At 42.6% G+C, this 24,630-nt stretch overlaps 1 protein-coding gene across 2 annotated transcripts in view; it reads left to right on the top strand.

Annotated features, from left to right (window-relative positions):
* The window catches only part of ARHGAP26 (Rho GTPase activating protein 26), a 588,303-nt gene that overhangs the window by 502,486 nt on the left and 61,187 nt on the right, over nucleotides 1-24,630 (top strand). The window lies entirely within an intron of this gene.

Genomic DNA, 24,630 nt, shown 5'->3' with positions numbered 1-24,630 from the left:
CAGCAGAGGGAAACCACACGGTTGGGGGTTAATGTTAATAATCTGGAAAAAGGGACAATATCCAAACAGGTTATTAATAACCACTCACAGCAGTCTGCTTAGCCTTCCCTGGTGAGTTTACCAGTCCTCCTCCTCCTTCCCTCACCTCTACATAGGAGAGGGTGGATGCTAATGATAAGATTCTATGTAGAGGTGAGGGAAGAGGAGGTCGACAAAGGAGCTAGAGGCAGGGCTCCTCTCTCACCCTTCCATCTACATAGAATCTTATGAGTAGCAGCCGCCATCTCCTCGCTCAGTAATGAAGGATAGGAGCTCTGCTTCTAGCTCCTCCCTCCTCCTCCCATCAGTACCAGCCGCCATCTCCTCACTCAGTAATGGGAGGGGGAGGAGCTCTGCCTCTAGCTCCTCCCTCCTCCTTCCATCAGTAGCAGCCGCCATCTCCTCGCTCAGTAATGGGAGGGGGAGTTAGCTCTGCATCTAGCTCCTCCCTAATCCCATCAGTAGCAGCCACCATCTCCTCGCTCAGTAATGGGAGGGGGAGGAGCTCTGCCTCTAGCTCCTCCCTCCTCCCATCAGTACCAGCCGCCATCTCCTCGCTCAGAAATGGGAGGGGGAGTAGCTCTGCCTCTAGCTCCCCCCATTAGTAACAGCCGCCATCTCCTCGCTCAGTAATGGGAGGGGGAGTAGCTCTGCCTCTAGCTCCTCCCTCCTCCCATCAGTAGCAGCGGCCATCTCCTCACTCAGTAATGGGAAGGGGAGTAGCTCTGCCTCTAGCTCCTCCCTCCTCCCATCAGTACCAGCCACCATCTCACTCAGTAATGGGAGGGGGAGTAGCTCTGCCTCTAGCTCCTCCCTCCCATCAGTAGCAGCCACCATCTTCTCACTCAGTAATGGGAGGGGGAGGAGCTCTGCCTCTAGTTCCTCCCTCCTCCCATCAGTAGCAGCGGCCATCTCCTCGCTCAGTAATGGGAAGGGGAGTAGTGCTGCCTCTAGCTCCTCCCTCCTCCCATCAGTACCAGCCGCCATCTCCTCGCTCAGTAATGGGAGGGGGAGGAGCTCTGCCTCTAGCTCCTCCCTCCTCCCATCAGTAGCAGCCGCCATCTCCTTGCTCAGTAATGGGAGGGGGAGGAGCTCTGCCTCTAGCTCCTCCCATCAATAGCAGCCGCCAGCTCCTCGCTCAGTAATGGGAGGGGGAGTAGCTCTGCCTATAGCTCCTCCCTCCTCCCATCAGTAGCAGCTACCATCTCCTCTCTGAATAATGGGACATTCTGTCATCACTGAATACAGATTTTACCTAAGAATTGACAATTTTAGTATTGACTGATCAATTCTGGCAGAGAAAGAAATAGATTGCCCTGAGTAGATAAATTACAAAGTTGCTTATTTTCATGTGTATTATTGATTTATTAAATATAAATTAAAGTAATGGTTACTCTTCAACAATCATTGATCTCTTGCCAGTTACCTGTGTCTCATCCGTGTGTCCGTTTTTACCATTAGTGTGTCATGAGTGTTTTTCCGGTATGGATAAATAAATTGCAAAGTTTGTTCTACACTTTGCAAAATTAAACACAGACCACACACTGATTCCATCCATGCTGTACGTGTTTTTCACATGTCCATACACTTGTATTGGCACCTTTAATCTATGCTGCTGAAACAAAAACATAACGGACATGTCTTTGTTTGTTATACACAGACATGTGAACAGCACCATAGACTTGTACTTGTGTTATTCGTGAAGAAAACTGGTACAACACGTGCATGTAGCAAGGATGTCTGAATGAGACCCAACACATGAACACTCCCGGAATTCTTTGTAGCTTCCCTGTATTGATTTTGTTCTCCCCTAAGCACATGGATTGTAGTTTGAGGAAATTACTGATGAAATTCTAGTCTTCGCTTTGACCTTCTTGTGTTTTTCTGCTCTTTGCAAAAATGTAAGTACTATAAAGTCATACTTCATTTTTTTAATTTTAGTTTTTTATGTGACAGGTTTATTACCCTATCCCTAAACTTGACTCTAAACCAGTTAATCCTAGTTGGGGCTAGAAAAGGTATACCTATGTAAAAGCCGCTGTTCTTAATGAAGGCAGTATTAAATCATATGCACTGGGGAATGGGTGTGGGATAACATTCTTGCAACTCAATAGACTATGGTGCGCGGGGCGTCTGATCTGCAGCTCCTCATCCCACGCAATAGCATTGGTTTGTACTATATACTACAGTACTTCAGTATACAGTGATAACCACTATCTCTTATGAAGTCCAGCTTGTGGTTGGGCTTCACAGGAGTGCCAAGATGGTGGCAACAGGAGCCATCAGTGGACTCCTGACCGCCACAACAACCAACAACAGTGGGAGTGATTGGAGCTAGCGCCAATTGCAGCTTTTCGACACAGCTTTATAACACATCTGGCACCCACCATGTATAGTGTGAGCTCAGCTTTAGTTCGTTCCATACAACCATATCCTCCATAGGATATACCATGATATCCTATGTCGGGAAGGGGTCAAATTATTAAAGTACTGAATAACCTCTAGAAACAATAGCAGGCTTGGTGGGAAGTGGAGAAAAGGAAGCTCCTGCAACTATAGTGCTGGCCGAATCTACTATATAATTGTCTAAGGGTCACTTCCATCTTTCTGTCTGTCTGTCTTTCTGTCTGTCTGTCTGTCTGTCACGGAAATCCCAAGTCACTGAAAAATAAAAAATCATGCTATTCTCATCTTCCGGTGGCCCCCGAAGCCTTCCCCATCCTCAAGATGCTCTCGGCTGCTCCGTTCCCAGTAATGCTTTGTGAAATGACCCCAGATGACGTAGGATCAAGCGAGACCGCTACGTTATCACGGGTTATTGCCGCAAAGCATCACTGGGAATGGACCTGGCGGGAGCATCGCTAACTCCTGGGCTGGATCTGGGGGCCGCCGGAAGGTGAGTATATAACTATTTTTTATTTTAATTATTTTTTTTAACAGGGATATGGTGCCCACACTGATATATATACTATGTGGTCTGTGTTATATACTCCGTGGCTGTGCTATATACTACGTGGACTGTGCTATATACTACGTGGACTGTGCTATATACTACATAAACTGTGCTATATACTACGTGGACTGCTATATACTACGTGGGCTGTGTTATATACTACGTGGGCTGTGTTCTATACTATGTGGGCTGTGCTTTATACTACATGGACTGTACTATATACTACGTGGATTGTGCTATATACTACGTAGACTGTACACTGTGCTCAGAATTATTAGGCAAGTTGTATTTTGATCACATGATACTTTTTATACATGTCCTACTCCAAGCTGTTCAGGCTTGAGAGCCAACTACCAATTAAGTAAATCAGGTGATGTGCATCTCTGTAATGAGGAGAGGTGTTGTCTAATGACATCAAAACCCTATATAACGTGTGCTTAATTATTAGGCAACTTCCTTTCCTTTGGCAAAATGGGTCAGAAGAGAGATTTGACGGGCTCTGAAAATTCCAAAATTGTGAGATGTCTTGCAGAGGGATGCAGCACTCTTGAAATTGCCAAACTTTTAAAGCGTGATCAATGAACAATCAAGCGTTTCATGGCACATAGACAACAGGGTCGCAAGAAGCGTGTTGGGCAAAAAGGGCGCAAAATAACTGCCCATGAATTGAGGAAAATCAAGCATGAAGCTGCCAAGATGCCATTTGCCACCAGTTTTGCCATATCTCAGAGCTGCAACGTTACTGGAGTAACAAAAAGCACAAGGGACATGGCCAAGGTAAGGAAGGCTGGAAAACGACCACCTTTGAACAAGAAACATAAGATAAAACGTCAAGACTAGGCCAAGAAATATCTTAAGACTGACTTTTCAAAGGTTTTATGGGCTGATGAAATGAGAGTGACTCTTGATGGGCCAGATGGATGGGCCAGAGCCTGGATCAGTAAAGGTCAGAGAGCTCCACTCCGACTCAGATGCCAGTAAGGTGGAGGTGGGGTACTGGTATGGGCTGGTATCATCAAAGATGAACTTGTGGGACCTTTTCGGGTTGAGGATGGAGTGAAGCTCAACTCCCAGACCTACTGCCAGTTTCTGGAAGACAACTTCTTCAAGCAGTGGTACAGGAAGAAGTCTGTATCGTTCAAGAAAAACATGATTTTCATGCAGGACAATGCTCCATCACATGCCTCCAACTACTCCACAGCGTGGCTGGCCAGTAAAGGTCTCAAAGAAGAAAAAATAATGATATGGCCCCCTTGTTCACCTGATCTGAACCCCATAGAAAACAGTCCACATCTTGGAACAGTGTCTGGGAGGCTGTGGTGTCTGCATCACACAATGTTGATCGTAAACAGATCAAGCAACTGACAGAATCTATGGATGGAAGGCTGTTGAGTGTCATCATAAAGAAAGGTGGCTATATTAGGCACTAATTTTGGGGGGTTTTGTTTTTGCATGTCAGAAATTTTTATTTCTAAATTTTGTGCAGTGATATTGGTTTACCTGGTGAAAATAAACAAGTGAGATGGGAATATATTTGGTTTTTATTAAGTTGCCTAATAATTCTGCACAGTAATAGTTACCTTCACAAACCGGTATCCTCCTAAGATAGCCAAATCTAAAAAAAAAACCTCACTACAACTTCCAAAAATATTAAGCTTTGATATTTGAGTCTTTTGGGTTGATTGAGAACATAGTTGTTGATCAATAATAAAAATAATCCTCTAAAATACAACTTGCCTAATAATTCTGCACACAGTGTACTATATACTACGTCGACTGAATTATATACTATGTCGACTGAACTATATACTACTTGGGCTGTGTTGTATGCTACGTGGGCTGTGTTATATACTACTTGGCTGTGCTATATGCTACGTGGCTGTGCTATATGCTACGTGGGCTGTTATATGCTACGTGGCTGTGCTATATGCTACGTGGCTGCTATATCCTACATGGGCTGTTCTATGCTACGTGGGCTGTGTTATATACTACATGGCCATGCTATATGCTATGTGGTTGTGTTATATGTTACATGGCTGTGTTATATACTATGTGGATGTGTTACATACTACATGGCTGTGCTATATGCTACGTGACTGTGCTATATGCTATGTGGGCTGTGTTATATGCTATGTGGCTGTGTTATGGGCTGTTATATGCTACGTGGCTGTGCTATATGCTATGTGGCTGTGTTATATACTATGTGGCTGTGCTATATGCTACGTGGCTGCTATATTCTACGTGGGCTGTTATATGCTACGTGAGCTGTTATATACTACGTGGCTGTGCTATATGCTATTTGGTTGTGTTATATGCTACATGGCTGTGCTATATACTACGTGGCTGTATTATATACTACGTGGCTGTGCCATATGCTACGTGGCTGTGCTATATGCTATGTGGGCTGTGTTATATGCTACGTGGCTGTGCTATATACTATGTGGGCTGTTATATGCTACGTGGCTGTGCTATATGCCATGTGGCTGTGTTATATACTACGTGGCTGTGCTGTTATGACCTGGTGGTTAGGAGCACCCGAAGTGACCTGATGGTTAAAACAGAAAACCTGGGACGAGCTCTGAGGGAGTGGTAACTCTACTGACCGCAATCCCTAATCCTATCACACACACTAGAAATAGCCGTGGAGCGTACCTAACTCTCCCTAGACGCCTCTTCACAGCCTAAGAGCTAACTACCCCTAAAGATAGAAATAATAGCCTACCTTGCCTCAGAGAAATTCCCCAAAGTAAAGGTAGCCCCCCACAAATATTAACTGTGAGTTAAGAGGAAGTAACAAACACAGGAATGAAACAGATTTAAGCAAAGGAGGCCGAATCTTCTCTAGAAAGACCGAGGATAGGAAAGGGAACTATGCGGTCAGTATAAAAAAACTACAAAAACCACGCAGTGTGCGCAAAAAGACCTCCACACCGACTCACGGTGTGGAGGTGCAGCTCTGCACCACCAGAGCTTCCAGCTAGCAAGGAAATATCATAATAGCAGGCTGGACTGAAACATAACATGTACTGAAAAATATATTCAAAAAACCAATGAACAGCAAATGATTAGCAAGGACTTAGCTTCTGCTGGAGTAGTCAGGTCATCTGAGAATTCCAAGAGAGATCTGAACCAGTACTGAGACATTGACAGCTGGCAAGGACTAACGACCTGGGCAGAGTTAAATAGGGAAGCGAGCAGAAGCAATAAACGAGGGCAGCTGAGAAAGCCAACCTCAAAGATCAGCAGTTCCACTCAAAGCCACCAGAGGGTGTCCAAGGACAGAACTCACCAAAGTACCATTCACGACCACAGGAGGGAGCCCGAGAACGGAATTCACAACACTGTGCTATATGCTACGTGGGCTGTTATATGCTACCTTTACGCTTACTGAACAAGTTCTGTCATACATATTCTAGAATACTCGATGCACTAGAATCGGGCCACCATCTAGTTGTATAAATAATAATCAAAGTATGAATATTTACAATAACAGTCATATGGCAACTCGTTGCATCCTTCTATCAGGCCTATATGTGTGATGATTATAGCATGATGCTCAGATCTGATGAAAAGTATGTTTACTTAAGTTCAAATTACATTGTATTAGTTCTAATTGCACTTTGGAAAGCAGATTGATAGCAGTCTCCAGTGAGCAATTCTAGCTATCTGTAGTGAGTTTGCATGCTGGAAGCATTATCTCCTAATGACTATTTAAACGGAAATGTTTATCCTTTCAAGTGTCCTATTCATTTAAATCTGCTCGCTGCCATTTCTATCAACCTTATTTTCGTTTGTCCTAATTAATATAGCATTTCAGTTACAACTGGTTCTGCTTGTATTCCCTTCAATCAAAATGGAACAGGATCCAGAATTTCTGTGATTTTGGCTGCATTTTCTTTCCCTCTTTACTGTACAATTAAAAGGAAATAATCCCAACAATTTGCCTGAGGCTAGGGTGGCTTACAGTGAGCACTACATTGGGTTTTACATCAGAATCCGTAAGAAAACTGTATTCTGACTAAAACGGTGACAGAACCATTCAGTTGCACAAAAATGTGGCAAACCTATCACTGTCATGGTTCCCGTTGGAGTACAGCGTTGGGGATCCTGACAGAAACCCCAGGTATAACGCATTCTGATGAGCACGGTATTAATGTGATCCTAGTCTTAATAGGAATTCTTACCTTGGTGGTCTTGCTTTAAAAAAGTTTTTTCTCTATAAAGATATTGACAACCTATCCCCAAGATAGTAATCAGTATCAGATCTGTAGTTATCCGGCATCTAGCACCCCTACCGATCAACCTTTGCTCTGTTCTGAAGAGCCCTGTGCCAGTGGAGCAGTGGTTAATTGCCGCTCTATTAATTCTTATGTTGGTCATGAAGACAAAGCCGAGCATAGCACTCGACTATCTCCGGTAGCCTTAAGAATGAATGGAGTTGTAGTGCGCATGTTCTACCTGCTCCAGGTTCTCTGGATAGATGGGGGTTCAATTAATTGGACCGCCAGTAATCGCGGCATTATCGCATATTTCATGAGCAAGGAATAATGTCCAAGCTTCAGAATACCACTTTAAATATGTCTTTTATTTTCTACACGGCCTAACAAGTAGAGCAGTAAAGAGTGCCTTGGTCAGGACAGGGCCTTATCAACAGCCTACCCAGGTTATTAGTGAGAAATTGCATTGATATTCAGGCTGTGAGGTAGCCATATAAGAAAACGACAGTTTTTATATGGCATATAGTAGGTGGGGACCTAGTTAGTGACTGATTCAGCTATTGCTTTGTGTATATAGTCTTTTATTTATGGGAGTCTATATTCTTGGCAAAATTAGAAGTCCCCTATTAATGTCTGTACTTGTCATTTGCTGGGGCCTTCTTCTCTACAGCCTAGAATAAACCAAAGAGCTAAGTTACAGAGATGTGGAATTTTCCAAAACGTTTTATTTCCTCGCTGCCCTATTTTGCTGCCTCGCCACCCTATCCACAAGCTGTGTTGATGATAGAATGTCATCACTTTCCATCTGTCTTGGTTTCAGACTTAGTAACTTTGCCAGAGATAACTTCCTGCTTTCGAACCAAAGTATGATATCACCAAAGAAGTAAGAAAGAAATCTAGGGTTCTAAAACCTTCATATTCTTAAGGAGCTTTAACACTTTCAAAGGTCTCCTTTAATGTCATTTTGTTAATTTGTACAGTTTGACATCCAGAGTCTTCAAGGGAACCTGCCATTGAGATTCACTTGTAAAAGGTATTAGAACCGCTTTATCGGCCTCCTAATACCCTTTCTATTGATGCATGTATTAGCGTTAACGATTATTGTAAAACACCACATACACATTTAACTAATACCAATATTGACGGGTTCAGCCGACACGTTACTGTATGCAAAATTATTGGGCAGGATAATATTTTGACCATATCATTTTTATTTTCCAACTCCAAGCTATATCAACTTGAATGCTTATTGGAGGAAGCAGATCTGGTGACGTGTATTAATGTAACTAGCTGTTTCCAGCCAGCTAACGCTCGGCACGCTCATTGCTATCTAATTAACGCTGCGTGGTGGGGGGCGGGATTATGTGTGGTAATGTGGTGCGGGGCAGGATTGTGTGGTAATGTGGTGGGGGGCGGGATTATGTGTGGTAATGTGGTGGGGGGCGGGATTGTGTGGTAATGTGGTGGGGGGCAGGATTATGTGTGGTGATGTGGGGGCGGGATTGTGTGTGGTAATGTGGTGGGGCGGGATTGTGTGTGGTAATTTATTGTGTGTGGTAATGGGGTGGGGGGGCGGGATTGTGTGTGGTGGGGGCAGAGCTACTGTGCAGGGGGTGGGATTAGCGAGTAATCACGATGCCTCTTATATATATAGATGAGAGTGGGTGTGACGTAAGGATATCAACATCCATTTATCAAGGTGTGCAGAATCATTATGCAGCTTAGTTTCCTCAAGCAAAATTGCCAAAAAAGAGATTTAAGAGTCTGAAAAGTTAAAAATTGTTACAAGTCTTACAGAGGGATGCAGCACTCTTGAAAGTGCAAAGAGACTGGGGCGTGATCTACCATACGGTTTCAGAGTTATGAGCTTTTTTTTATTTCTTTTTTACTTTTTATGACCTTTACCCAAGAGGGCTTTGCTCACAGAATTCTCTAGGGTGTGACTTTAGGCAGCTCTGCATTATTACCCTTTGAGCCACGCATACTTGTAAAGACAATAAAAAGTGGAACTAAATATTAAACTGCTCATATCTCGAGAACTATGTGGCAGTTTAAAAAAAAAAAAAAAGCGTACTCAGGAGAGCAGTGGGAATGAAATGAGAACAAAAACTACCGTAGTTACTTTTGACCTAGTGAGAGGTCTTTTTAACAACCAGAGGTATATTCTTTTTTGCTCCCCTTCTTCACAGAGCCATAACTTTTTTTATTTTTCCATCAATATTGCCATGTGAGGGCTTGTTTTATGTGGGACAAGTTGTACTTTTGAATGACACCATTGGTTTTAACATATGTACTGGAAAATGGGAAAAAATTCCAAGTGCTGTGAAATTGCAAAAAAAGTGCAATTCCTCAGTTGTTTTTTGTTTTTGTTTGTTACCATGTTCACTAACTAAATACTAAAACTGACCTGCCATTATGATTTTCTAGGTCATTGAGTTCATAGACGCCAAACATGTCAAGGTTCTTTTTTAAGTGGTGCGAAAAAATCCAAAGTTTGGTTAATAAAAATTTTAAAAAAGGCACCATTTTCCAAGACCTGTAGCTTATTTATTTTGACAAGGTCTGTTGGAGACCTCTGGTTGTCATGCCAACCCATTGGTGATCCGCTGTCATATGCCCGGAAAGGTGCATGCTCCGTGCCAGTGCCTGCACCGAACAGGGTGAGTCCGACATCGGCGTACTATTACGCCCGATGTCGAAAAGGGGTTAAAGGGATTGTTTTATGACAATCTTTCCTTTTTTGGTTGGTTTCCCTGCAGCGCCTCACCAGTTTTAAGATGTTGGTATATGGTCACTGTTGCATGAAAACCTGTACAAAGCTAGTGCTTCTGAGAAGTGAATAAAATTGTATCTAGTATAGAAAATGCTCTGTGATCTTACCAGACTGGACTCAAGATGAAGCCATCCATCAGTAAAACCAATGGTTTTTCTCATACGTAAAAACACGGATAATTGTTAATCAGTGATTTGGATCCAAGTTTCACAAGTGTTTGCTCATTTGGGTGCTTGTATGTACTTGATTTTCACGGACTCATAGACTTGTATGGGTAATTTTGTTCCAAGATCGAAGACGGGCATGTCTCCTTGAATTTTTGCGGATCACTCAGATATGTGAATAGCACCATAGAACATGTACCGATGATATTCCATCTGTGAAAACACTTATAGAACATGTACGTGACTCATCGTCTAAGATTTGTGCTCCTGTTGAGCGCACAATGCAGAGCTATGCTTCCACTGGATTAAGAAGTGAAAATCATCTGTCATTGACTGTTAAGCCTTCACGCCATATATTTCAGTTTTATGTGGTGTCTGTTTAAGCCATATAATTACTTTTGATGTAGCATATAGCTATGCTAGGATTGTAAAAGAAAATGTATCTCAAATTATTTTTTTTTTTTTAAATCTACACATGTCAAACTGATTAATGTTCCATGAGCTCAGTGGTTCTGAGGAACGTTTTGCCACCTCAGGTAATTTTGTGACATCAGCGAATGCTTAGCTTGCACGCACGGAACCCAAGGTGATAGTTGTTCTGCAAAGCCAGAACTGTATAGTTTTCTGAGAATGCTTTTGTTAGCCAGGAGTTGAAGTCACTTAGGTAGCATTTCACTTCTCAGACCAAGTACTCCACAGAAATTGCTGCATTCAAAACACTTTGAGCATGTGTTCAAATTCCCAATAATGTGCACTAAAAGCTTTTCAAGGATTTCTGTTAGAAATGGCAATGCTGGTAATAGTCTCCTAGTGAAGATTTGTACATGGATTGCTACTGTTTTAATGCACTTTTGGCTATGGCGGTTATTTAATTATAAAGCATGCAAAATGAACCAAACCCTTCCTAGTCAAACTAAATTACTTTGGCTTTTTGTGTGGAAAATAATAAAATGATACAACTTTGTAGTATATCTAGCTTTCTGTGCTGGCTGCTTTTAGCTTGAACCTTTTCTAGTCATCAAATGGCTTTCATTCTTAATGCAAAGCGCAACACTATCCTGGATGCCATGGTTCCTAGCATCCGACTAACGCCAATAAGCTATAACCAGGTTCAATACTATTCCATCATGGTGTCTGAAGTCTTGATGGCAAGAATAGTGCTGCACGTTCTAACTTTCTTGCTGTCAAATGTGATGGAAGTGCTGGTTCGGCAGATGAAGATTGTCACTTTTTAATATAAACTTCTTTATTTAACGTTTTCTAGTCCAGTAGATTAGATTTTGGTTACAATTATTATGTCAAGGCACATGTACACATTTTTGTTGTATATAAGGGTCCTTTACTGATCGGATTTAGGCCCCCAAAAAGTGGCTTAAAAACTGAAAAAATTTGTATCTTGGTGTTTTCACGCCAGTTTCTCCCAGCTTCACCAAAATGAGTGGTGATGGGGCGTGACGAGAGTGTGACACCTGAGTTGCTTTTATTTCACGGCGAGCTGTGGTGCTTCCTCCTTATGTTCCGGTCTGTAGTAAGATTTTTGGTGTGGTGCACCGAGACGCATGTCACTAATCAGATGTGCACATCTTCATGAATCAGGAGTGTTTAACGCCACAATACCCCCTCATAATTGCTGCTCATAAAGAAATAGACAATTGTGTTTTTATATGTACACTACATAGCCAACGGTGTGAGGACAAATGACCTATATTTTTGGACATTTTATTCTAAAACAATGGGTGTTAATAAGTAGTGGGTTTCTATTACAGCTATAAAAGCCCCTACTTTTCTGTAAAATGTTTCCTATAAGATTTTTGTGGGGGGGAAATTGTGTTCATTGAGCCAAGATCTTGATGTGCATATGCACCACCTCCTGCGCCATTTCATGGAACACCACCTGTGAAATCAAACTACGCAGGCACCGTCCACGCCAATGACAGCGTCGGCATAAAATATAAATCTGGAGCCAGGTCACTGAAAAATTAGTGACCTTTAATTGAAAAACCGGAAGTAGGCGGTGGGGCCGAAGCAGGAGGAGAAGATCCTACCCACTGTCCCACCATTGTTCACAGGAATCCAATTAGAAGAAAACTTCAAATGCTGACTATACAAGAACCAAGGAGCAGATTTCTTCACCAAAGGGCCGGTATGACCATGTCTTTCCTTTACATTTCTAAATCTTGCTGACAGGTGCTCTTTAAGAAAGCTGTCCACACTAACCTTGACTTAGTGTTGAGCATGGTCCCAAAATGTCACTTTGCCCCTGGCTGAAGACCACACCAGTTAGCCTTCACTCCTCATTGCATCATACAGCTTTTTGCTTCCATAACTTTGTCGCCGATTCACTACTTGTTATTTCTTGGAACACTTTTGGTAAGCAAATACTGCATACCCAAAACACTCGATAATATTTGCCATTTTGGGAATGATCTAACCCAATTGTCTAGCCAACACAATTTGGCTCTTGTGAATATTGCTCAAATTCTTACATTGGCACTTTTTTTTTCTGCTTCCAGCAACAACTGAATGTTCGTTCACTTACTGGCTGTTATATCTCATCCTTTGACAAATGATATTGTAATCAGATATTTAATGTTCTTCACATTACCTGTCAATAATGTTATGGCTGATCAGTGTACAAGCACTTGTTCCAAATTGGTTTAGCTGCTAGACCTGTTTTGTCTTTTTTTTATGTTTTAAAGGGTATTAATCACTAGATTTATGCTGCCTGAGCCAAACCATTATGAATCAGATATATAACCCATTGAGAACAGTGAAGGTACAAATCTGTTAAAAAGGTATACATTTATTGAAATAACACATATCAACAATCACATATATATACACCAAATGACATAAATAATGTACAAAACAATTACATAGCAATACCCTATGAATAAGGGGAGAATGAAGTTGGCTGTGTATCAGGAAAGACAGATAGGCCAAGAACCACCCAGGTATATACCACCACGACTGAGAATAGGGCAAATCCACACCCAAAAAATCACTTATACCCACTCCAAAATATACAATATTGCTTGCATATGCACCAAACCACTAGTAAATGGCAGTTACAAAGTATTATAAATAACTCAATCCATCATATAAATCGTAGAGTACCAATACCAGCGACATTTACTAGTGATAGATATAGACTACTGCCAAGATGTAAGCAGAGCAGACAATAGCTCAATGGTACCTATGTCCCTAAAGAGTGCTCACCCTAAGGCATAGCGGAGCTAATAACTGGTGGCACAACGGTATAATACCTTCCAAATAATCACCCAATAAAGAGGTTACAATGCACCATTAAGGCTCATACGATTCCTGTAGTCATAGTGCAACCCTGGATGGTGGTCCCTTAGCGCACCATGCAATCTGTGCAACTCTCACATAAGTTGATTATTCTGCTAAATCTGACATAGATGGGACAGCAAAGGCTTTCGGCAAAGGACTCACTGATCCGGTCGCTCTGCTCTTCGCCTCCCTCCTCAGTGTTTAGAGATAGCAGTAGAGAGAGAGAGGAGTTTGTATGCAGCAGAAAAATCAATTAGCTCACACGGCCTTTGTAAGGCGCTGGAAATGCATTGGGTGCTTTCACATTGCGTCTGGTGCTTTCACATTGCGTCTGGTGCTTTCACATTGCGTCTGGTGCACGCTCGGTCTCCTATGGCTGAGTGTCTGCCTCAAGTACACGCTCGAAAATGATGCACCGCAGAGCACACAATATGAGCGCAACTTATAATGACTTTTGTGGCAACTCATTATTACATTACCATCATGTGTATGATATTTACAAACTATAAAAACAAATTATTAAAAAATAAAACTTTTTCATTTAGAATTATTAGCTATGAAGGTGAATTTTTTAGAAGATTATTTTTGCCAAAATGCCTTGAGTCTCTTAAAAGTACATTTTAGGGCACACCATGGGCATTTTTTTTAGTTCTGGACCGCAGTAAAGCTCTTGAAGTTGAGAATTAAGTTTGTTAAATACTTTTAATGGGATACTGCTCTTTATCTTTATACAATGCTAGATCTAATAATATATTGATGGTGTTTCCGTAATATATTCTGTAGTGGTGGCCTGAAATCCAATCTGAAGTATTGTAGTTAAGTATTCTTACTTCATGTTGACTGACCTTTGGGGATGAAACAAGGAATTTTGTTATGTAATGTGACCACATCCTTGTTTGCTACTTTTATGTAGTAACACGACAATTCCCTTTTTGTGTCTTCCTTTTCGCTTTTTATACAGACGTAGCAGAAAATTTGATTGCGCCTCTCTATATAGACGGGTTGTCCCATTATTGGGCAGCCGTTTTTGAATGCCAAAAATGTGCTGAATAAATAAAGAAAAAAGTAGTTACCTCCTGTATCGGCGCCGCTTCTCGTAACATTGTTTTGTGGAGGGTGCAGACCATTCATCTGTATTAGGTGTTACGTTATTAGGGCCCCTTATTGAGATACACGTCTGTTAGCATTTAATTTGTAGAGCTTTTTGTAATATTGGCCAGATGTACATAATATAATTTAATATTTATTGTAGGGATCACTTTGATTGAGGATAATGAATATCTTTATATTATTGATTTCTCCCAATTCATGTTCAAGCCTTTCATGACAGATTTTCTGTCTTTGCATGTTCGTTCTTTTCTCACAGTTATCCAAGAACTGTCAGGTTTTTATTTTTCCATTTGACATCTATATTAAGGTTTATTCTTTGCAGGATGAATTGTAGTCACGAATGACATTGTTTATTTCACCATATAATCTAGTGGAAAACGGGTGAGAAAATGTGCTGTGAAATGTCATTGGTTTTGAGTTTTGTATTTACTGAGTTCATTTTGCAATAAAAATTACCTGGCAACATGTCTCAGTATAATTGATTATACTGAACTTCAAAGAAAAAACAATAATTTAAGTGGTTCAAATAAAATCTGGAATTTACTGTATTTAAAAAATAAATTTGGTTTGTGTTGCTATATTATGCGACCCATCACATTTTCATTATTCGGCTGAAAGACTCCCTCTTTTTTTTTCACAAAAATAGCTGACATTTTTATTAGTACCCTTTTAAAGTAAAGCATTATTTCGATCACTTTTTATTGCTTTCGGTCTTTTTATTTATTTTGCTTTATGGCATTGATATTTTAATAGATCGACCTTTCACAGTGATATCAAATAAATATTCTGTATAGTGAATACGAAAGCATTGCACTCTGTTGTAAATGGTGCTATCCTAGGAAGCCCAGCTTCTTCCTGGGCTTTATAGTCACATTATCTCAGCCAATGGGGTCTTCAGCCCTGCCGCCGTGCCATACCATCTGCAAGATGGGATACCAAAGGGTGTGCCACGCCGATCGCAGAATAAAACGTTATACACTAGTAACTGGAGAAAGCTAGCGTCGCTGCTGTTAGAGGTGGATGCTGACTCTTTAAAGCAGTCAACATCTGACAGATGTGGAGCAGATCCATACACTGGTACATAACGTGTGACGTACATTTACGTTACAGGATGGTAAGGGGTTAAAAAAGTAATCATTGTTTAAATTTTTTTTCCTAAATCAGTAGTAGAAGTGAGGAAAACAAACATCACATATTAGATGGCTGTCAGCCATCTAATATGCCGCGGCGGCGCTGCAGGAGTTGTAGAGCACAGAGTGCACACGATCAGCACCGGCACGTAGACACACAGCTCAGGTGCCCATGCTACTATGCACACTGACTGCAGGCACTCATCACAATTTGATATCTGCTTGGCACTAGATGGGATGCCAAACTCCAGAATTCATGGCCGTACCATCCCAGCAGCACACTATGGTACACAACCATTCAAATATGTTGAATGGGCCAGTAAAAGATATCTAGACTAATGTGTGATTATGGAACATAATGAGGATCATTCTGTTACTGAACCTCCATTTGGGTCAGGTGAAAAGGTATTTGGAGCTTAAGCACATTTGACATGTGGAATAATAATAATATTCAATCCAAATGCATTTGTCCGCACGTCACATGTGCATGAGGTCTAAATATAATTTATTAGCAGTTGATATAAGCACATCAATTACATAATCATAATGTGTAAATCCACAGTTAAAGGGGTAGTCCATCTATACTTATCTCCTGTATCGGCACCATTAAGCCCCGAGTCCCCTGCTGATTCTATGACATTAATTTTGTCATGTGATGGCTGCAAACTGCTGAGCTCAGTGACGACGCAATCATTGTTCTGAAATTTAGCATGAAGCAGAGCTGAGAAAGCGAACCCCGCCCACACCAGGATATGTATTAGGCTACATTTCCATGATGCGTTTTTGATGTTGCAGATTTTCTGCACCCATTAAGTAAAATAGGTTGCTTGCTTTTAAAAAAAAAAAAAAATATGCAGCGTAAAAAAAACTCATCATGGGCATGCAGCCTCACATTGTCTATTGACAGTGAGCTGCTTATCACAGAATGGGTCGTGGCCGGACGAGTGCTCATGCACCAGCTAGTCACACCAATGATAATGTCCTAGTGATCAAACCATCACTGTAAGCAAACAGCACACTGCTTAGATCCCTGAAATCTGTGTTTTTAACCCCTACATCATGATGTCCTCAGATTACATATAAAAAGCCTGCTGATTAGTGATGAGCAAGTGTACTCATTGCTCGGGTTTTCCCACACTCGGGTGGTCTCCCGAGTATTTGACTGCTCGGAGATTAAGTTTTCATCGCCTCAGCAGCATGATTTACAGCTATTAGCCAGCTTGATTACATGTGGGGATTATCTAGCAACCAGGCAACCCCACATGTACTTATGCTGGCTAATAGCTGTAAATCATTCAGCTGCCGTGATGAAAACTAAATCTCCAAACACTGGCTTTACAGACCAAAGTAATGTATGTAACTTAGAGGCAGTTGGTGCACTTTTAGACACCGACGGTGCTGTGCAGATGGTGGGGATCGGGGGGCCCAGCCTTTCCCTTCCCCGTCGCAAGATATCTGCGGCTGATACCTGCGATGGGGGGTCCCTCAGCCTCCCCAGTGTAGCGCTGCTCTTGGGACCAAGGTCCGTTTCTCCAGGGTGGGGCTCTCGGTCCGGGCGCTGTCTGCTGGAGCGGCGGCCTTTCCTGCATGCGGCCGCGGCCATTTTCGGCGAGGGTTCTCTGTGCGGCGGCCGCTGCCGGCTCCAGGACACGCGGCTGCGTCACTTCCGGTCGACGGCCGCGTCACTTCCGCTCGCGGCGAGCATGGGACCGGGGGACGCCAGCAGCGGCGCCGGCCTTCAGGAAGGCCCCTTTCAGCACGGTCGACCGCGCGGGGCGCGGTAAGGAGGCAGGATCAACCAGGTAAAAACCTATATAAACATAGTATGGGGGTCGTTATCCCGCCGGCTATCCTGAAAAGGGTGTACACGGCTATATTGTGTTATTATCCTCATGGAGGACACTACCAGACCTGAGGGGACTGACCAGCTTCAGGGGCACGTGAGTAGGTTATGTAAAAGCCATACCACAAAGCCCACCCCTCCCCCCTGCTCCTCTACTTACAGACCCGTATCTCTATTTACCCTAGGCTGAGCCTCCCATCCCCACAACGGAAAGGAAAAAGTCGGGGAAGAATAAATGCCCGATTTGTGCCACTAAGTTTCCAGAAAATTGGCGGAAACCATTGTGCAGATCGTGCACATCCAAAATTGTGGGTGATGAGCAGACGGCACTACTATCCAACATGAGGACCATGATTCGACAGGAGGTTCAGGCTTCTATCTCAAACTTGAATCTTTCCCAGGCTCAGTCAGAACCGCAGACTTCACGGAAAAGGCCAAGGGAGTCTAGCCCCTCCTCCGAGGGTGAGGTTTCGGAGGGTTCTGACCAGGAAGAAAGAGACGGATCTGTGGGCAAGGGGAAGAGATATCTCTTCTCCGCAGCAGACACAGAGGAACTTATTTATGCTGTACGTAACACCATGCAGCTACAAGATACACCAGAGGAAACCTCGATCCAGGACGAGATGTTTGGCGGATTACATGCCCAGGTGACAAAAGTCTTCCCCGTCAACAACCACATCCGTTCCATGATCCTGGAAGAGTGTCAGGAAGCGGAGAAGAAGCTAGTGATTCCCAGGGACTTTAGACTTCGTCTGCCCTACAACCCTGAGGACATTAAAGTGTGGGATGAAGTTCCCAAGATCGATGTCCCACTAGCAAAGGTGGCGAAGAAGACCTCAATTCCATTTGAGGACTCTTCCGCGTTAAAAGATCCTATGGATCGTAAAGCAGACGGTTTGCTAAGGAGAACTTGGGAGTCCTCCGCGGCAATAATACGGGCCAATATAGCGGCAACCTCCGTAGCCCGGTCAATGCACTTATGGATTGACGATTTAGAGGATCACCTCAAAGCCAAGACTTCCAGAGACGTTATCCTTAAATCATTGCCATTGCTCAAACTCGCAACAGGCTTTATGGCAGACGCTTCTGCCGAATCTGTACGGTTTGCGGCTAGAAGCGAATCCCTGTCTAACGCGGCCAGAAGAGCCATATGGCTAAAGACCTGGTCGGGGGATCTCCAGTCGAAAAATAAATTGTGTGGAATCCCATTCTCAGGAAATAAAGTATTTGGGCCAATTCTAGACGATATTCTAGAAAAGGCCTCAGATAAAAAGAAGGGTTTCCCTGAGGAGAATACCAAAAAATATCAGCCCTTTCGTAGGTCCCGACCTGGTCAGAGGACAGACTACAAGGGGAAAGGGAAGACTGGGAGGTGGTCTTATCCCAAGGGTGGAAAAGGTAGAGACTCCATTTTCCCTAGTGCAGGTACACCAAAGTCAAATAAATGACATAAAGGTGGGAGGTCGATTACAGAAATTTCTATGGGGTTGGCAGAAGGTGTCCCAGAATCCTTGGATTCTACAGGTAATTGCACAGGGATACAAATTAGAATTCTCCAGCAGTCCCCCAGAAAGATTTGTAATAACCCGACCTTGCCCGCTCTCCGACTCCTCCATGTGGGCAAACATCCAGGAGCTGTTGGAATTAGAAGCGATTGTGCCAGTTCCCATCTCAGAAAGAGGCGAAGGCCATTATTCCCATTTATTTTCAATAAAGAAACCGTCCGGGGACTCCCGGACGATTATAAATTTAAAACCATTGAACAAATGGGTCCGGTACAAAAGATTCCGGATGGAATCTATAAGATCCACGACGCCTCTAATAGACAAAGACATGGTAATGTGTACCCTAGACCTAAGCAACGCATACTATCATGTCCCGATACACATCTCCTACCAAAAATTCCTGAGGTTTGCCATAATGAACGGGGGGATTGTACATCACTTTCAGTTCAGATGTCTCCCCTTCGGGCTTGCTTCAGCGCCCAGGATCTTTACCAAGCTGATGTCGGAAGTGGTGGCCTATCTGAGGAATCAGAATGTGACCATAGTCCCATACCTGGACGACTTCCTGATAATGGCGAAATCACAGAAACTCCTCAAGATAGACTGCACTTTCACCCTTTCCATCCTACAGGAGCTGGGGTGGATTGTGAACTGGAAAAAGTCCTGCCTGGTCCCAAATTCCAGAATAAAATTTTTGGGGGTGATCTTGGATTCCGATCTAATAACATCTTTTTTACCAGAAGACAGACAAGAGGCCTTGATCAGGCACATCCATCAATTCAGAAGAAGTACCCCCTCCATAAGAGAGGCAATGAGAATACTCGGCTTCATGACAGCATGCATACCCTGTGTGAAATGGAGCCAATTCCACTCGCGGGAGTTGCAAAGAGAAGTCCTAGGATCCTGGAACAGGAAACAGAGTTCCCTAGACAGGAAGATGCTTGTGTCTCCGTCGGTGAAGAGATCCCTAACCTGGTGGACCACACCGAGGAACCTGAGAGAGGGAGTACCATGGGTACTCGATCCCTGTGTTACGGTTACCACAGACGCCAGTCAATACGGATGGGGCGGTCATATAGGAAGAACATACTACCAGGGAGAATGGACTCCTCAGATTGCGGCAAGATCATTGAATTTCAGAGAGCTGTATGCGATTTGGAAAGTGTTGGGCCAGGCCCAGTCATTGGTCCGGGACAGACACGTGAGAATACTGTCCGACAATGTCACAGCAGTGGCATTTCTGAGACACCAGGGAGGTCCGAGACATCCACCACTGCAACACTTAGCAGACCAGATTTTCAGGTGGGCAGAAAGATCTGTCAAATCCATCTCGGCAGTTCACCTGGAAGGTGCCAAGAATCAGCTAGCAGATTTCTTGAGCCGAAAGTCGGTACATCCCGGAGAGTGGGAACTGAACCCGGAAGTATTCAGCGGTCTATGCCAGAAATGGGGCACACCTCAGGTGGACCTCTTTGCCACCAGGTCAAACGCAAAGAGCAGAGCATTTTTTTCTCTGAATCCTCTAGATGGAGCCACAGGAGTAGATGCCTTGTCTCAGTATTGGGGAGAAGGTCTCCTGTACGCATTTCCACCTCTTCCTCTGATACCGAAGACACTCAGGAAGATACGAGACGAGAGAGCAACCGTAATCCTGGTGGTTCCTTTTTGGCCGAAAAGAAGCTGGTTTTCTCTACTGTCCAGGATGTCAACAGAAGAACCAGTGTTTCTACCGAACAGGCAGGACCTTCTACTTCAGGGTCCGGTGTTCCACAAGAATCCAGACTCTCTGCACCTATCTGCTTGGATCCTGAACGGCAAACCCTAAGATCCAGAGGCCTGTCAGAGGAAATCATTACCACACTCCAGGCAAGCAGAAAGCCGGTGACTTCGGCGTTTTACAACAAGGTCTGGAAGCGGTATTGTTCCTTTCTGGGAAAAGGTCATGTGGATACTTCAAAACCAGATATCCCTAAAATCCTAGATTTCCTGCAACTCGGATTTGACAAGGGCCTTCGGCCTAGTACTCTAAAAGTACAGATTGCAGCACTTAGTGTATTTTTTGATACATCACTAGCCTCTCATCCCTGGATAGCGAGATTTTCCAGGGCCACACAGAGAATGAGGCCACTTGTGAGGAAATCAACTCCTCCTTGGGACCTAAACCTGGTCCTTAACACTTTGTGTAAAACCCCTTACTTACTGTCAGAAGATATGGACCTAGCCAGTCTCTCCTTTAAAACCGCCTTCCTAATTGCCATCACATCGGCTAAAAGGCTAGGGGAGATGCAGGCTCTTTCTATCCAGAACCCATATCTTCAAATCTTTGACGACAGAATAGTCTTCAAACATAACCCAGCTTTCCTCCCCAAAGTAGTATCATCTACCAATATAAATCAGGAGATAATCCTTCCTTCTTTCTGCCAACACCCTAAAAACGCAGAAGAAGGGGTCTACCATAACCTTGACGTTAGGGAGACTGTTCTAAAATACCTGGGGGCGACAGAAAGCTGGAGACGGGACACTAACTTATTTATACAATACGGTGGTCCAAATAGGAGTTGCAAGGCAGCAAAATCAACCATTGCTAGGTGGATTAAAAACATGATTAGCCTAGCATATACAAACCAAGGGAAAGATCCCCCGGACACTCTTAGGGCCCACTCAACACGAGCCATTTCTACATCATGGGCAGAGAAGGGGGGAGCCTCAGCTGAGCAAATCTGTAGGGCGGCGACTTGGACTAGTCTTTCTACCTTTGCTAGACACATTAGATGTCGTATCAGACCAATTAGCCTTTGGTAGGAAAGTCTTACATGCAGTAGTCCCACCCTAGTTAACATCCTTTGGTATTTCTCCAATGGTGCCCCTCAGGTGGTGGACTGGAAAACGGTAATTAGTTCTTACCGGTAATTGTATTTCCAGGAATCCACCTGACAGCACTACTAGTTCCCTCCCACTGCAAACTTTTACTACTGACTAATGTGATGTAACATTGGTGTGTAATTGTAAATAAACTCTCTTTTTTGCATCCATCCAGATGTGGTACTTAGAAAATCACTGGTGGGTGGAGTGGGGAGGGTCCTTTTAACTTGTGGTTCCTGTCCCACTGCGGATAAGAAGGACGTCCTCCAATGGTGCTGTCAGGTGGATTCCTGGAAATACAATTACCGGTAAGAACTAATTACCATTTTTTCTCATTTGTCAGGTGACAGAGTATGTATACAACCATTATCAGGAAATGCTCGTTCCCGATAATCGTGTTGTGCATTTATATCTCGTCCTGTAAGTGGATTGCGCAGTAACCTAGGGGTTTTGAACGAGTTGTCTATTATGAATTTTTCATTATAATGTCATATATCATTTGTAGCAAACAAACCCCAAAATTACGTTACGTATCCGTTCAGCTATTTATTTTATAATTGAAGAATATTCCGTAAAATGGCACATGCTCAAAGAGAATTACAGTGACTAAATAAGTATCTGGAGCTTCTAATGCTTTACAAACTAAAGAGATTAGAAGTGGGCTTGGAATAGTTGCACAGCTAATGAGCAGGCGTGTGTAAGCTGGAAATCTGCCATTTACTTATTATGCATACTGTCTGCAGTAAAAGTAGTTTTTTTAGCATTCGGCGTCCCAACCGGGTTTGCTGCTACTCGGTGATCATTTATGTATGACAGATATAGACCAATTGTGTTTAGGTACGGAGCATGAGTAATTGGCCTTCTATCTACATTGGCAGAAATCCCATTATAGTTTTGCATTGATGCTTTCTTCAATATCCTTTCAATGTTTTCAGAAAATGCAATACATTAAAATCCCGGCCGTCTTTTGTGGTTCGACCCTTGAATGGCCCGTATAACTCAACTTTTGTCTCTCGTAAGAGGGCAACCGAGGACATAGTATGGGGCTTAGATTGATGTTGTCATTCATAAGCCATTAAGCGTTAACCATTTAGATACTGAACGTCTCTGCTTAGCACAGTTCTGGAAAAATGCATGCTTCTCAAAAAGTATACCGATTTTAATTAATTCTTCTAAAATACATCTTTATTGACTGTTTAATTGTTCTGCGTTTTTTACTTGAATCATTTTATGGTTTATCTATGTATTTCATCTCTTTCTACTTTAGTGTGTGTATTAAAAAGACTAGCATATGTGGTCACATCTAGCATAATGCTGTAGATGTTAGAATTTGAGACGACCACCATAAAGTAGACTATTTGCATGGTGAATTTAAGGATTGTGGCAGAAATTCTACCTCACTCTAAAACATTTTTTCTGGTTACATATTAAAGGTTGGAAAATTTTAGCAGGGCTAATTCAATTACATGACAAATTATGTTTCCTTTCTTTGGAATCCCATTATATAAGGAAACCAAGCAGTGTTTGTCTTTCTTCTCCCCTTTTCCGGCATTGGCAAATAAATCACTGCTTAAAATTGCTCACTGTGCAACAAATGAGTAATAAAAGTTTAGTAAATTGGAATACCAGGTTGTGTCTGGAAGAGAAAAAATATTGGTAGTGACATCAAAATGTATATATGTACTTGAGGTTTTTCGTGGCTGCCTTATTCTTCCTAGAACATCTTTTATTTGTATCAGTATGCCTTGCAAGTATGTTATATATTAATTAACACCACGTTATACATTATTATATGATTCTCTGCCTTTAATGCTATGTTGGCCATTTCAACCATTCTGCTAAAATTTTAAAAAAATTAAACACCCTTGCAAATAGTCTTAGGGTATGTGAAGACAATATGTTTTTCATGCAGATTCCGCCTGGAACCTGCTTGAAAAAGTGTTAGTAAAATGCCACAAAGAATGAACACCTGCATAGCAATATAAAAATATAAAAATTACTTGCTGTGCCAAGTTCAGTCTTATTGAACTTCTTTCAACCATTTGAGGTGTCCAAAGTCGTAAAGCGGTTAAAAGAAAATGACCTGACCATTCTCCTCTTGGCTTCTGCTTGTAAGTTGTCAATGAAGATGCTTCAGGGAAAACCACTGCCGGTATTTTCCTGATGTATCTTTTGCAGGAAAAATTCAATAGGTACTCTTTAAAAAATGCCTTGTGCATATACCCTTTCAAGGTTTGTGCAGCGCCCTTCTGCCTTTCGTCTGATTTCACATCGGGCTTTGAGAGACAGTTCTGCTTGCCTGGTGGGATAGTTACTGGGACAGCCGTCCGATTCCCAGCAGATATCATACATGTGCCCTATTAGTTTGAATAGGACATGAGCACAATACCTGCTGGGTGTTAGATGATTGCCTCTGCAAATATACCACCCACTATTTTTACATCTTTGTATAACTTGGTTTCCATGGTAATAGACTACAAACAAAGGTTGTGTATTCTGATTCCACCATCAATACTGTCTTCCATTTGTCACCAACATTTAAGTAACTTATTTGGTAGGTTAGCAAGAAATCGGTTATAGATTGCAATATGGCTGCAGGGTTAGACTACACAGTTTCTATCTTGTTCCAATAATTATTTCACAGAATTGCTTCATTTTTTCATTTTAGATGCATTCCAATACTAAAAAAATGGTTGAGAAGGTAGAACTATTCAATAAATTCCGACGACATGATAAGCAT

The sequence above is a fragment of the Ranitomeya variabilis genome, chromosome 5 (genome assembly GCF_051348905.1).
Source record: "Ranitomeya variabilis isolate aRanVar5 chromosome 5, aRanVar5.hap1, whole genome shotgun sequence".
NCBI classification, from domain to species: domain Eukaryota; kingdom Metazoa; phylum Chordata; class Amphibia; order Anura; family Dendrobatidae; genus Ranitomeya; species Ranitomeya variabilis.
Note: the sequence above shows the minus strand (reverse complement) of the source record. Positions and strands in the feature narration are given on the sequence as shown.